Source organism: Parasteatoda tepidariorum, chromosome 4 (assembly GCF_043381705.1).
Source record: "Parasteatoda tepidariorum isolate YZ-2023 chromosome 4, CAS_Ptep_4.0, whole genome shotgun sequence".
Lineage (NCBI taxonomy): Eukaryota > Metazoa > Arthropoda > Arachnida > Araneae > Theridiidae > Parasteatoda > Parasteatoda tepidariorum.
In genome coordinates, this window is record NC_092207.1 from 65,069,776 (window position 1) to 65,086,472 (window position 16,697).

General features: G+C 29.4%; 2 long non-coding RNA genes across 3 annotated transcripts; both read right to left on the reverse strand.

Annotated features, from left to right (window-relative positions):
* Positions 1 to 5,540: 5,540 nt before the first annotated feature.
* LOC107455492 (uncharacterized) lies at positions 5,541 to 8,383 on the reverse strand. Of its 2 annotated transcripts, none has more exons than XR_001585582.3 (4): positions 8,369 to 8,383; positions 7,802 to 8,026; positions 7,149 to 7,340; positions 5,541 to 5,671 (listed from the first exon to the last, which is right to left on the reverse strand). It is a non-coding gene; the product is annotated as an uncharacterized lncRNA (long non-coding RNA). The 2 variants fall into 2 exon arrangements; XR_011636617.1 differs by having other exon boundaries at positions 7,802 to 8,112.
* A 4,498-nt stretch (positions 8,384 to 12,881) lies between these two features.
* On the reverse strand, positions 12,882 to 15,880 carry LOC107455504 (uncharacterized). The gene is made up of 3 exons (XR_001585595.3): positions 15,725 to 15,880; positions 14,493 to 14,695; positions 12,882 to 12,998 (listed from the first exon to the last, which is right to left on the reverse strand). It is a non-coding gene; the product is annotated as an uncharacterized lncRNA (long non-coding RNA).
* Between the last annotated feature and the right edge of the window lie 817 nt (positions 15,881 to 16,697).

Sequence of the window (16,697 nt, forward strand, 5' to 3'; positions counted from 1 at the left end):
AATGTGAAGATCCGATCATTAGGTGAGAAGTTACTTAGGGTGTTTTTTTTTTAATTTTGCACACTGTACATGATGATTTAAGGAAGAAAAATTTGTTAGTTGATATTTTTCAGTTAGCAATCTGAGTTTTAACGAACTATGTAGCTAATTTTGAAACTTGAAGAAAAGAATGGTTCATAAAGCAGAAAGCCCCATGCTTTTTCATCTGATTTCGTTTTTCTTGAACAATTGTTTAGGATTTTTTTCTTTACACATACTGTGCTTTTTCTATGTGAAAAGTTTTACCTATTGCCACTTTTAAAAAAAATTACCAATAAACTTCAGCGCAATATAACTGATTTGCTATATAAATCTAGGTTTGATGGCCATAGAGGAGATATGACTCCGATAATTTTTAATGTATTGTTGTAGATGTCTTTTTTCCGGAAGCAGTTTCACTTTTTTGCATTTTTAATAAAGCATTGCTTTTTATGAAGAAAAAAAACACGTTAAAAATTAACGTTTACTTTATTTGGAGTTCACGAATCAGGTATTTAAATTATTATTATATTATATTTCTCAATAAGTTGGACCTTTAAAGAGCATAGTATCAGTATAGTTCCCGAAAAAAAACAGATGAATATTATAGGGGAATGACACTCTAAATTCGATGGCCATCTCATCATCAACTTAAGTAGAAATGGTCCCATCAAATCGAGGAGAAATGACGACTTTTCATTAGCATGCATTTACTTATGAAGACGTAGATTCGTTAAAAATTAAAAATAGATAGCAAAATTATATTGCTAGAATTTCCTTTCTCGTATTACGGTAACATTACCGGCAGCAATCTGCCCATCCAATTAACTGTAAAGTTTAAGGCAAAGATTTTTTTTGCACCTTTGAAACTAGTATCGTTAAAAAATTCTTAAATTTAAAACAATAAGGTTTTTTAACCATTTACAACTAGCATGGCTTCAAAATTGCAAAATGAAGTTTAACTGGACATTGGAGCTAGACTTTTCGATCGATAGGTGAAGGGAATGGGGAATACTGTGGTGTCAGAACAGGAACTCAAACCCCCGTTCGTTTTGAAATTAGCCCTCTCTGCTGTAATACGTACTCAGATAGAAGGAACTATGAGTCTTCGTTAGGTGGGCTTAAATGGTGTGATAAAACTCTGATGTTTAACCATATTAGGCGAAAGCAGTAAATAAACGGTTTGAATAAATAATGATTTTTTGAATATTTTGTTTAAATATGGTAAAATAACGGTTAAAGGAATTGTTATTTAAACATTTATTCCTAGAAATTTCTAATAGTGTAAGAAAAATAAGATGCATTTTATTAATTTCACTCTCACCACCATGCTTGAATCTACAAATATATAAATTAATATAGTAATATTATAATAAGCATAATATAGTAATAATAAAATAACAATAGTAAAATATAGTAACGAAATCTTTAGTTTCGTTGGTTTTCATTCAGCTTAGTTTGGTTAGTAATTCGTTTGGCTTCATAAAAATATTTAAATAGCAATTATTAATTAGTTGCTATTTAATTTTAAGATATATACTCCATAAACCTGTATTTTACTATAACGTATCTAAAAAATAAGTGTAACCTTTTGCACTATAAAGAAGAAAGCATTAGTTTTCTGGAAAGTTCTAAAAAATATTATATAACGATTCTCTCAATCTGAATGAATTTATTTTAAGGCTATATTTTAGTCTGGTAACTTTATTTATAATTTATAGAGAGTGTTGCAGCGCTTTTATTTATTCATAATGAATAATTGACAAAGAATATCTGCAGTCTTTGGTTTGTACAAATGAGGTATATGACATTAAAGGTGGATTAATTATGCACAATGCTATGACAGTTCTTACTTAAAGCATAATTCTAATATTTCCGTTTATTTTGTTGACTATTTATAGTGACTCAGAAGAGTTTTTATTAGGATACCATTTGTTATGATTGACCTGAAATAATAATAGCTGAACATATATGACCATAGCTGAACATATAGCTGAACATAGTGAACGAATAGCTGAATATGTAGCTGAACATATCTGAAAGCGTGTGCGACTATGTCAAACGAATGCAAGATACCTTATAGTAACTTCCCTTTAAAATGATTCAAAGGATAAAAACTGAATGAAAAGTATACATAATGTGACTTAAATTAATCCCAAATTAATGTTCAGGTGAGGGAAAGGTACTAAATAAATTTTGCGAATAATTATTAAGGAAAGCAGAACTGAAAGCATATAAACAATGCTTGATTAGAAACATGTCCAGTTTTATTCAGGCACACAAATAAGTATTAATATGTTTAGTTTCACTTTTGACAGTATTAATTTGTATTATTATCCTTGTATCACTATTAAAACTTATGTGTTTATGAATGAATTTTACATAATATAGAACTAAGGATTCTAAGGATAACGCCTGGTGGCTGAGCGGTAGCGCTTCCGTGCCACAGGTCCTGGGTTTGATCCTCAGGCCGGGCAAGGTTGACTGAGCCTTTAATCCCTTCAGTGGGTCGATAAATGAGTACCAAGCATGCTTGGGAACTAAGCACTGGGGGTTTGGCGTTCGGCTGACCACCTAACCGGAACATCTGCTCCTGCACCCCAGAGCCCAAGGACAAGAAAACTGAGATGAGCACAGTAGGCCTTGGCCCTCCATGGGCTGTCGTGCCACTGAGTTTAGTTTAGTTTAGTTTAGTTTAGAACTAAGGATTCACTTCTTTGCGTCCACATAATAATAAAATATCTTTCCTTTTTATATATGATACAGTGTCAGTTTCTTTAGTTATTACAAGTTATCTGTTTGGATTAATTAAAAAAATACTTATTAAATGAGATTTAATAAATAATTTTTTCTTCATTAGAATTTAGTTTAGTTAAAATTCTGATATTAATTTTGCTATTTCGCAATGTTCTACTCAATTTAACAAGTTTTTCATTTTTTTCTAATGAAACAGAAATTGTTAATGATTATTATATTTTTAATAGTTATATAAAGTATTAATTTCCCTTTTTAATACCGTATTAGTTCGTTTTTGAATATATAATGTTAATATATATGCAAGTTATAAATGAAATGTTTTGATTTGATCATAAAATGTCAGCAATGGTATGTTTCTTTGCATTGAGCTGCTCTCTATTGAAAATTCTAAAACTCGGTAAGTACCGCTCTGTAAACAATAGTAAGACAACATTTCATTTTAAAATGTCACAATTTTTAAGATGGTCCTTTTTATAATATTATTGCTCAAAGTGTACTTAAATTACATCTTAGAATACAGAAGTATCTTAATAAGGATTTGTGACATAGCGAGCAAAAATGAATGGTGAGGAAGTACTTTAACCGTCATGAAAACTCATACATTTGAAGCTTAAATTGCAGTATAAATATTTACATGGAAATTATTTTTCGACAATTATTACCTCACAGTTAATACCTTAGCACTGGCATTTACCACGATGTTTTAGCCCATTTGAATCAGAATCGATTTCTGATCCACACTCAAGTGCACAATAAACATATAGAAATTCAGTGTATGCCAGACATGCAAGTTTATACCAGTAAAGATAAAAAGAACGTGGAAAAATAAATACTTCGAAATAAAATTGAATAAAATTAAAATAAAATAAAAATTATATTCAAATATTTTTACGATAAAGCTTTTTATGTTGAATTTTAATTAATTTTTAATTATACAGTTATGCGTGCATTAAATTTAATTAGTTTAAAAGTAAATGAAAATATCATAAAATGAAGGCATTTTTTTGCGAAGTATTGAAGAGTTTAACACAAATTTACTTCTAATTTTAGTTTTTCGGAGTTTTGGTGCAGTATTTTTTATTAATAATGTTTTTAAAATATTAAAACATTTAAAAATACTTTCCGAAAAACAACAGGTAATTTGCTTTGTAGCATGGTACTTCTAAACAAATAACTTTAAAACAACAAGAAATTTTTTTTTACTCACTATGTTAGCATATATCACTTTTTTTCATCTTTTAATTTCGTATTATTTTAAATATTCAAAATAATTTTTAATTTAGCTAATTATTTTAACGAGTTCAGGGGAGTTCTGGAACCAAAAATGACATTTCCATGCAAAGCAACATCAAGTGATCAATTGAGTGATCAATATAAAAAAAGTAAAAACAAGTTCCAAACTAAGTATGACGCAAATGTTAATAGCGATAAAATGAACAAATGAAAAGAAAGTTCGCTTTTGTGTTACGGAATAAAAGAATACGTATTTGTCAGAAGAAGCTAAATCTTCTGAAATTAAAAGCAAAATCAATACATTAAGGACTGGTTTATTACCTAATTAAATGTTTGAAACAATAAAAAATCAAAAATTTATAATTGGATTTTCAATGAAAAAAAGCGGATGGCGCAATGACTTACTACGTGACTTGATCATTATCTGCTTCAAACAAAATACTAATATCTTTAGTTAGATAATTAGCAAGGGAAAAGTTTGTAATCACATGCGAAATGGTATGGTACACAATATTGCTTCGGATCTAAACACTGCCACATTTAATCATAAATACCCGACAACTATATCTTGTTTGATCAGAGCTCAGTTATCTCATTGGAGATTTGCCACCATAAATCAATTAGACTATCGTTATGATTTAAGTTCCAACATAAGAGAAATTTAATTTTGGCGATGAAATATACTTCATGTTCGATGGTAAAACACAAACATATTAGAAAGACATAAAAATTTTTTTTGAAAATATATTATAAATAATTACTGCTCTGTAAAAAAATAATCAGGATGAAATTACAGAAAAAAACCGGCGCTTAGGGTGCCAGTACTTTTTACCGCTAAATTTTAAGTAATCAAAAATATGATAAACCGCAATTTTTACAGTAATGCCTACTAAAATTAAACAATTATTATTGTAAAAATTACGATATACTTTTATGGCGAAAATGGATTTTACGGATGCTGCACTCAGGAAGCCATTACTTTTTACCGTAATTTGTTCCTGAATTTTAAAGAGTAAATATATCCAGTAAATGTTTTAATGAATGAAATTTGATATAATTTCCATGTAGCTAAAATTTTAAATGATTATAAACAGCCATCAGTGAATTAGGCCCACACAAAGTGTTGCCTGACTGTTTTGGGCCTTTAATTTTATTTTATTTTTTTCTCTTTCTCGAAAAGACTTTTTCAATGGACATGTTATAGTTTGTTAACATCAAAATTATTTATATCTTGAATTTTTTACAAAAAAAAATATTTGTAGGATGCACGTCAGGAGATTGAAATAACAAAGGAAAAACTAAACCTTTACTATTTTTCACATTCAACTATTACACACACATTCTTTGCTCTTATAAGTATTTTACATTGGTGTGTTATAATGTTATAAATTATGAAATTTTTCCAAATTTCGAAAATATCACAAGCTATATTGATAATTTCGTTCGCACAAGATGAAACACACAAGACAGTCGTATGTTTAAAAAAATTAAGAAAAGATAAAAAAGATAGTAAAAAGAGAGTAAAAATGAACCAATTTTTAAAAGTTCTTTTTATTGTGCTCAATTCTTTCAAATAAAATATTTTATAATTTTATGCTACATTCTCGTAATCATCTCTGTATCAATGTAATTTTCCGTATTCTTAATCTAAATAGTGTGACAGCTGAAAGAAGAAGAAAAATCAAGATTAGTAATTAGTATCAGTTTTAAATATTTTATTTATTATGTCCAAAATCTAGACACGTTAAAGGTGCATATATATATATATATATATATAAACTCAGGTTTGTGAAAATTGCAACACCATGAAGGAATCGTCATAATTGAATGACATTTACTACACAGTTGAGTGGTAGTGGTACAAATAAATGATTAAACTTTCAAAGNTCTCTCTATATATATATATATATATATAAATATATATATATATACACATTTCCGGTACTGTTGACATTAGTTGCAGATCATTTCTGAGAAAGCAAATCGAACCTCGAAATGTCGTTTTGTGTGCAAATATCAAATTCTGCATTTGGCTCGTGAAATCACCTTCTGAGACGTCCGAGATACCGAAGAAAGCATATGGAAACTATGCCAAGGCAAAAAAAGACTGCTGTGTTTGAGTGACATGGGCGTTTTCGTGAAAATCGAACAAGATGGAAAATGACTGTGGGTCTTGTTGCTCCTCATCCTTATGCGCAGGTGAAAATTTTAATTGCGTTTGAGAAATCATGCCTGTGGTCCGACAAAAACCATTGATGCTATTGTTTATGTATTTAGATTCTACATGAGAGTGTGCACATTATTCTTCAGGATGATTTGAAAAATTTTTTTACAAGAAAAATTTGTATTTTCAAAGTAAAATGCATCTGCATTTGACCACGCCTCTGAATTTTCAAATCATCATGCAATAATGATTTGCGGAAATGTTATCACCTGTAATGTTATCAAATCCAAAAATGTTATCACCTGTACAGAAAAAAGGGAGAGTAAACAGGGGAGGAGTTTTTGAGCATATGGTTGATGGTAGCTTATTGTAGAAAATCGTGACCGGTCATAAGACAGGATACTTTCTTTAGGACTCTCAGATAAGCAGTCACTCAAGTGAATGGAAAGCAAAAACATCATCAAGGAAGGAAACTTTTGAATGTTGGCGAAATATGTTGTTAATGTTTTTCGATCACAAGACCGTCATTTTCTGCAAATTTGTTCCAAAACGCTAAACTGTCTAAAAATCTTTACCGGGAGAACCTTAACCGCTTCCCTGATTATCCCGAGTTAACTCGGGTATGTATATATTGCATATATTTATTATCCGGAGTAAACTCGGGCAATAGAATATACGTCAATACTTTTTGCTTTGTTACGTTTATATTTGGCACGAAGCAAAGCAAAAAAAAATAATAATCTGCTTAGATTGGAAGTTTACCAATATTTGTTTGGGAGTTTTGCTATTTTCGGGACTGCAGACATGTTTTGTACAGTTGTATATAACATGGTTGAGGAATTTACATAGAAGAATATATATAATATATGAAATTTAAATGATCATTTTCTTTTAGAAACAGTGCGAAGAGGAATATTTATTTTAAATTAAGCTATAAATCAAAATTTTTTGTTTCACTTAAATATTTAATACTGACCTTAATGCTCGATTTGATGTTTTAACAGTGACATCCATTTTCTGTTGGCAATCCTAGGCCAATGTCAGAATCACCTGCAGCTGCACATGCAATACCGCATGCAATTGTAGCTTCTGTATACGCAAGATATACAAAAAGCATCAATGTAATTAGAATTCTGTACATTGTGTTTTCTTGTAAATAAATTTTCCTCTGCAATAAATAAAATAGAATTAATAATCTAATTAAAGAAAACTTTCAATAAATCACCTTCTCAAAAATTTATAATTTTTATTTTTATTCTAAATCCATAATATTTGAATTGAATTTTAATTATACGAAACTTATTTATATTTTTTGTAACTTCTCACTAAAATTCACTAAATGTAATAATGTAATACATTATTTCATCACGTACCCTGTCATTTTTTTAAACCAGTATTCAGGTAACTCCCTTAAAAAACATCTTGTGAGTCAGTATAACAGCAGTATTTTTTATGATAAAAGAAACTATATTAATTATATTAAATTAAATTATAAAACGTAATTAAGTAAAAAGTAATTAAATGAAATTTTTACAAATGATATTATTACGAAAAAGGAACAAGTTTATTTATATTATAAACTTTTGATTTTTTTATTAACATTTAAGTATAATAATAAAGAGTACTTACGAATCGATGACTTGCAAGTGAAATCAGATTCGAGATTACTTTTCAAATAATACCGAGTCATTCTAAAATTCAAGATTAACAAGATTCATGCATATTCATCTTTGTTTGATCAGATTACTGAGTAGTAAAATATAATTGAGATTTGTTTTATAAGAAGAATTTGTTTACAAAATTACCATATCCTCAATTTCACTGGAAAGTCATGCAAATATTGTTTCAGGTACGCTATAAGAAAGATTGAGAAACTTTCGTATTATACAGAACAGAAATTAGCACTTTTATCCCAACTACGCTATTCCTCCAAAGGTTTTCTATAATTGAAATTTGTCCATCATATAGTGAAAATATTCTACGTGCAGCAATAAGTAATGTAAAATAAGAGAAAAATGTTGTTAACAACACATGCCTCTATATTTTCCTTTAAACTTAGTACAAAAATTTTACATAATAGGTGGAGGAGTACAAAGAAACAACAGCACAAATTAAAGAGAAAAAACTTCATTATAACTGGAGCAATAAATTATAGCTTACATTAAATAAAAAATTTAGACTTAACCCGATACCTACCCTGTAAAAAGTGGATTCTCAAATGTCACGAAAATTTCGTCTTTTTGACGAAACCTTTTCCTTGCATATGGTCTGAGTAAAATTTTGCTCAAAGTGTCGAAATAACTATCGCCACTTCTTTAACGAATTTCATCAAAATTCAAGAAACATTTTATTATTCCAATTTTTTAAATAAAAAATCCCTCGAAGCACCTACTTGAACTTTTCCACCAAACACTTTACCGTGATTAATATAGAGGTTAATCAATGTTACCCTATCAGCACAAAAGGAACCAGCAGAACAGTTGCTGTTGTCGTAGTTAATTTACGTCGCACTAGAGCTGCAACATGGGCTATTGGCGACGGTTTGGGAACCATCCTTCAGGATGATCCGAAGACATGCCATCGCAATTTTGATCCTATGCAGAAGGGATGGCACCCCCACTTCGGTAGCCTGACGACCTGCACGCGAAATCGAGCACTTTACGGTAAAATAGTTTAACGAGGACCAATAACCACACACCCTCGGTTCCTACGCAGACTGATCTAAGTGGTCACCCACCAGCACACTGACCGCAGCCTGACCGCAGCCGTGTCTTAACGATCAGTCCACTGCGGGACCAGATAGAGCAAAGATATAAATTACACACATGCTCTAAGCGAGGTTCGAAGCTGCGATCTTCCCAGTACGAGTTCAACTCTTTGATCCCCATACAAGCCTATCGGCTGGTTTCGTCACTTTATTTCCGATCGTCTAGTGTTCGTTCTAGTTAATTCATCTGAGTTAACAATCTGTCACGTTGAACTACGATGAGATTGAGTTGAGGAAGCATTTTGTCATACATTTGAGAATTCGCGTTTTGTCCCAAATCAGGAGATTTAGCAAGGAAATGGTTCTCAATATTAATGAAGTACAGCTCAAAAGTCAAAAAATACAGCGAAAATAAGAAATTTATTTCTGATAGTGTGATAAAAATTATATTAAGAGACATGCGTTTGAAATCTAAGTCATCAAATGTGATAAATATATTTTGTACATGAATTATAGAAAAAAAATAATTTAAAACAATAAATAATAATTAAAATATGTATCCTCATCACAATAAAAATTCATACTTAGTGAGATAAGTTATTTGATATTAAATTATATCACGTTAGAAAATCTACAAAAGCAAATCTCAAAAGTGATTATGAAGGAGATATATGTGATAGATTCGTTGGCTGTCTTCAGGATTCGAACTAAGAATCACCGAAGTGTCCTATGATCTATTTGTACTCTTTAGCCAGGCAAAGTTAGAGAAGCAGATTTTAAAGCTAATTTCCAATTCCAATGGTACAAAAGGTTGCAATTTGCGAAATATAATCACAATAGCTTAGTTAGGAGTTCTTTAGTTTTAATTTTACTTTGTACTTATTTCTCTACATCTTAAAAACTTTCAAGTGAATGAATTATGTGCCATGGCGTGTAATTGTGGCTGCCCCCCTCTATAAAGCTTCCTAAAGCAAGATTTTTCCTAAAGGCAGCTTTCTTTACACGATATTAACAAAATGGACCCGACCGTTGTCTGACAATACCTTAGTCTAATGAAATACATTTCAGGAGCATACACGCTTTCCCACTCACAGATACGATAGTATTCATGTTAGCTACGATATAGGGATATCTTTCACGGAAACGACAAGCAGGATAAGCACACACGTATCCCACACATGTATCTATTTCACACAAATATTATTTTTTTCCTATTGCATTTGATTTTACTATTTTGCTTTATGTTTAATTAGGGAAATTAGTATCCGTTTAAATTAATAATTAAAATTAATTAATAATGTAAGTAATATCCGGTCTTTAAAAACCTATTGCATTTTCCTATTGCATTTGATTTTACTATTTTGCTTTATGTTTAATTAGGGAAATTAGTATCCGTTTAAATTAATAATTAAAATTAATTAATAATGTAATTAATATCCGGTCTTTAAAAAATCCATTATATAATTACTTTATTCAACATTAGCACCTTCCTGTTCGTAAGGTAGCCCGCCTATAAAAAATCAGAAATCAAAGATTTCGAGAATTTCACACTGCAGTTGAACAGTCGAACAGATTTAGGGTTTAAGGCTACCAATGCTCACGCTAATCCAGAAGACAAGGTTACTCCAGGATCAAGTATTGGGAGAAATTGCCATCGTGGATTATTTTTTTATGTAACTAACCCGCATTACATGGAGAGGAAAAATACGATAACCTTCCATGGTTAGCCTGAGAGCAAGGAGACTCTAACTCATGATCCGTCTACCACGGAGGATATTTTCTTACGTCAGCACTGTCGTCGGTGCGAGCCGGGTGCGGAATTCAAATCGACCAGCTTTTACTAGGATTGAGTCATTTCACTCCGGTACTAAAAATTGTTCAGTCACAAATCAAGACAATATGCAAGCGTAATAAACTTATATTGAGACGAAGCATCTCAAAGGATAGAGCACTCTCCTCCCAACGAGGTAACCTGGTTGTGAATCCCAACAATGGCTAGAATTCATTTTGCACCCCCGGCTCTCACCGACCACAGCGCTGACGTGAAACCCCTCAGTTAGTTCCCTTGCAGTCAAGCTAGCCTTAGTTTGTTTTGTGGTTTTCCTCTCTATTGTAATAAATAGGAATTTATTGGAGTTTTTTTTTTTTTTTTTTTTTTTTTTTTTTTTTTTTTTTTTTTTTTTTTTTTTTTTTTNTAGATGGCACCACTAGGATAGAATGTAAATGCAATCAAAATTATATTTTGGGAGAAATTTTTATTGATCCTTTGAAAATTGTATTTTTGGGGTAAATTGTGGATATAAATTGTATTAACATTTAGGGAGGTTTGGATTATCACTTTTATGGCGTATTAGTGGGTTTGTAGCTGGTTTTTCTTGTGGTTTTTTTTTTTTGTTCTGACGTCCACTGGATGCGGGATGACTTTTGAGCGAGTAAACAGGTCAGTATGGATTATTCCGCCTTGCTGAGAAAAGTATAAGAGGCGTGAAGAGTGGCTGAAAAAGTAGTACGACGGGAGTGTGGATCGTGCCCGATGGAATGTTGAGTTGAAACATCACCGCTGACAGGATCTATCATAGCTGTTAGAAGTGTGTTCTGAGCCGGTATCATCGAGAATAAGTTTAGATTTAGCTGGAGTCTCGGAGTGAGTTGATCTAGGCGGAAATGCTGAAAGGTTGATATTTGGAAAGAGTCCCTGGATACCGCGATTAAGTACGCCACATTGATCGGATGAGCTGTTGCCTGGAAGAAAGTTGATCTGAAGCCTCAGAATAGTTGACGGGAAATGATAGACGGAGTGTCGCTAAGTTCAAGACAGTTGGCAAGAATTGAGCGTTCCTCGGCAGAAAATGGAGTGTTTCTAAAGAACTGAATGGTGGTCGGAAAGTCGAAGTTCTCCTAGTCCACAAGTCTAGCTGCAGGCCCGGTGGGCGTTCCAGAAGGTGATCTGCAAGTTCCTTTGTATTTGTAAACTCTAATTTCTTGCCTTTTTAGTAACTTTTTAGAAGAGCATTTTATTCCGTATTTTAAATTATTTCTATCCGGTGTTAAGATACCTATTTTAAGATGAGCCTTGGATATTTAATTTAAATTATCTGTTGTAGGAATATAATGACCTAAAATTTAAATGTTTTTGTAAATTTAGAATGAGCTAGGATTTTTATTTCGTAATTGTCTCTTTTAGTGTGAATTAATTGAATGTTATGCCTATGAAATTTAAAAGTGCTTTTTATCGAAAAGTTTTATCTTGAGTATAACCATTTGGAAATTTAAAAGTGTATAAATTGAAATTTTTAGTGCATATGAAGGCATCTGGAAATGATCGGGATTGTGTTTGTTGATAATTTATAATTATAATAAAATTTACTTTTTATTGTTAAAAGTTTCATGTACTTCATTAGTTAAGTGTCTATTTTTGAACCTGGGTAACCGTTACCAAAATTCAATTAAAAGATCACCCACTGGCCAAAGTTTAAAGGGGTAACGGTACATTATGTAATAAGTATTTACGTAAAAAAGTTTAAATATGTCAATATGCTTATTTGATGTGCTTAATTGGCCTTAAAATGGATTTTTGCTTGTCTACCAGTTTTATTTAACTTTTTTTAATGTTTTTACGAAAAATTTGCCTTATTAAAAACTTTTCCTTTCTTAAAATTGTTACAAAAACTCAATATCATTACATTTTCTTACCTACAATAAAAAAGAAAAAAAATATTGTAACAGTTAAAGTTTCATCACCTTTTATTTTTAAAAATTTCTAAAATTTAACATATATACTGAAGCACTTTGTTACCGAAAAATGGCAATTTAAGATTTTAAACAAGTTCAGTTGTAACCAGGAGTATTATATGTATTTCAGAAAAAAATTTTTATTTTATTTTCTATTTTGTCACATGGGAATTCGACAGCTGTAGCTTGCACTTTGAGGCATGAGCACTTAAAAAATCTCAGCGATTTATGCAATATTTATTTAAACAAAAAGAAAAGAAATCATAAGCATTTTTCTCGAATCAAAACGTTTAATTCATTAAAAGAAATTTACATCAGATTATATTTAATACTTCTTCTCTCGCTAACAATTCACTCTTTATAACTAATACCTTCATAACGTTTCTTCTGAAAAAGAGAAAATAATACATGTCATTATACTTGTCATAAAATAAAATGAATTCGCATAACACTTTCATTTCAATTTTCATTTTACAAAAGTTCATAACGGGATTCATTTTTCTAATGAATCTTAGCATGAATCTTGCGTATTTTTCGTCAATACCTTTCCACAAACTTATAGCAAGTGCCTAAGTTTCTATATTTTATAAAAAACAAGAAAGTTATCCAAATTATAGATGTATAGTATCATTATGGTACTATACAGCTATAACTTTAATCATAACTATAGTCGTCTTTAATGCACAGCGATAGATGGCCTATACTGTAAAAATTTTCAATTAAAATTGCAGTAAATTTGTATGAAATAAGAAATCTAATCATCTTTATTTTACAGTTAAAATTAGCTTAAAATCACTGAATCACTGTAATTAATTAAATATTATTATAAAAAATTTTGTACAAAAATATGCTAAAAAAATGCATATTGCGAAAGATGCATTTTAATTACTTTAACTGTGTACAATCCTTGATATGTCAATGATTAATGAAAAGTGACCATCACTTCTCAATTTTGTGTAGTCTTGTTCCCTGAAGTCAATAATGAGATGGCCGCTGAATTTATAGCATCTATCTTATAATATTCAACTGCATTTTCATCGGGAACAAATATCGGATTATGTATGAGCTTTGAAGCTACATCTAGTTAAGAAAAAATATAACTGAAGAATAATTGAAAAAGTATAATTGAATAACAACAGAATACTAAATTTCTGATTTTTATTTGACCCCGAAAAAAAAATTTATAAAAAATTTTACATACGTTTGTTGTCGTGAAAAGAACCAATTTGTCCAAATTGATAATCAAGTTTAATTGCATTAGCTGCAATGCCTTTCAAAATATTGGAGGTATTTTTGAATATATTGCAGCAAATGTATTGCAACCATATGTATAGAAGCAATATATTGCAGATAGATAACAATCTCTCCTCTATGGTCAATTAAGTTTGAAAATTAGTTTTTTATTTAAAGCTACCTGGTAAAATAAGAAAAGACGAAAAAAACCAGTCACTGATATTCAGCAAATAAATCGAAGCACCATTTACAGAACTAATTAATTATCTTAAAATTAATTGAAAAAAAAATTATATCATGTATTTTTGCAGGATTCGCTTTATGTTTAACGCAGATAAAAAAAACAATAATGTGGTTCTCAGAAGTTTTTATACAAAGTTAAATAACTAAAGTGATATACTGAGATTTTTTAAATATTTACACTAAAAGTGATACATTATTACTTTCGAAAATACTGTGAAACTAAGATAGGTAATCTATTGATCTTATTTTTTAAAGTATTAAGTCAAATATTTCTTTTACTATTCCATTTCAATTTGTTGTTGATAAATTTGGTTTAATTCTGTAATGTTTCTCTTAATTATAGAATTATACTGGTATTTAAAACTTATTTTATTTAAAACAATGTAATATGATTTTGATAATTACATCATGGTCCATAGAAAGGTGTGCATACGGGACAACAATCACATTTTCCTCTTACATCTCGCTCAGTTACTCTGCATTTCACTTGTTTGCATTTAGCAACTCTGCAGTCAGTTGTGCATTGCATATAAGCAGTTCCAACAAACGCAAAAAGTAACAGAATAACAAAAACTTTGTACATGTTTATTTTTCTTGTGCTCAGATTCCTGGAATATAAAATTAACCAATAAAAAAACTGTCGAATTAAATTTTTTAGTTTGCTATAAGTTTTTTTCAAACTATTTTTAATAATTCAAATTTAATAATTCAAATTTTAATAATTCAAATTTATTTCAATTTTTTTTAATAATTTTTCGATATTCTTAATAATTTTCAGCGTTTTTTCCCTAAAAATAAATCATTTGGATAGAAATATACACTAATGTGACTTATTATTTATATTATCATTTTTTTATTCATACATATATTTTATTAATTATTTAATATGAATATAAAATAATTTTGATCTTTAGTTATTCGATATTTCTCTTCAACTGCATTAATTATAATGATTCTAAATCAAAGTAAAATGCGAATGACTTTTAAGTATGATAAAGCCTTTGCAATGTAACATTAAATTAAGAGTTCAGTAATCAATTTAACATTCAACTAATAGTTGCGTACTTAAATAATAGTTTAGAAAGACCGTGTTACTACATCAATATCAATTTTAAAACAACTTCATGCTGCTTTATAACAAGTATGTTTGTGAAGTTTATTTTTATACAAAAGAAATGCACCCTTTTTGCAATTATAATATATTATTATAATTTTAATAAAATGTAAGTTAGTTATAATTTTAATAAGATATCGTAGTGCATTTTATACAAATACACATTGTTTGAACGAAATGCTTTCATAAATAAAAACAATGTTGTAAACTATTTAGACTACACTGCTATTAATATTTTCTAAACTTTCGTTGAGACTTAAGTAATGATATGATTGCCACGTAAATATTTATAATTAAGTAACTGAATTCTGGTTTCTTTAAATTAAGCAAATAATTAATTATCTATCGCGAAAATGATTTTGATGACAAGATTTATTTATATAAATACAGAGTATATCACACTTTAACTATTAGGTCTCAACTTATTAGAGTAATAATAATCTAATCTTCATGATTCTTATTAAATAATATTCTAATTGATAAATTTTTATTAATAATCTAATATAATTATCTTTATATTTACTTTATTCGTTGCGATGCTATGGATTTTCTACAAAAGAGTTTTAGCGTTCTAATACATTTTCTATTACTTCGTCTTTCTTTATTGTTTAATCAGGTACTTTATTGTTTAATCAGGTCAGATTCGTGAAAGCAATAAATCATATCAGAACTGAAATGTCATAGAAGCAAGATGACTTTCAAATATCTAATTACTGCTGAATCAGGAAAAGTATTAAAATTACACTAAAATGACATCAACTGTTTTGAAATCTGACAGCTTTGTAAACGTCATTAAAGGAACTAAGTGCGATTTTAAGTTACTGGTGTTGTAATAAATCTCGATTTTCTAGCAGTTGTAATGTTTGAAATTGTATTCAGTTTCGTTCTTTTTATTTCGTTAAACTATTTTGAGGTAACAAGGAATAAGTTATTGAGTTATTCCTTAAATAAACAAAAAATAATGGTAATATGACTGTTTTGGAAACTTTCTGAAATTTATTAAAATAAACAAGATTTTACGAAAAATGTAAAATGTGAAGATTGTATTTGCATATAGCAATGTTTTTTTCATTTTAGAATCTAAGATACAACCTACACATTTCAAACTAATAAATATACAGATGTTATCTCACAAATTATTGTAATAATCACACGAACCTTTCAGTTATTTAATGCCCTAAAAATTATCATAGAATGATAAACTCCGAAAATTTTAGTTTAAAGACAGGTGTAATTTTTAAATTGTATTCTATTTTTTAACACATATTTTTACATTTGTATCTTTCGTTCAAATTATTTTGACTTCATGAGTTTTTATTAACGAAGACAATTTACCAAATGATTCTTTCTTAAACTAAAAGTAATGGTTTCATTAAAAATTTTGAAATTTTTAGACTTTATAAAATTAGTAAAATGTATATATCAATAAATTAATAAGAATTGTGTTTGGCAAATAATCACAATTCTCAAAATTTTGGTATCTTAGTATAGAGGAG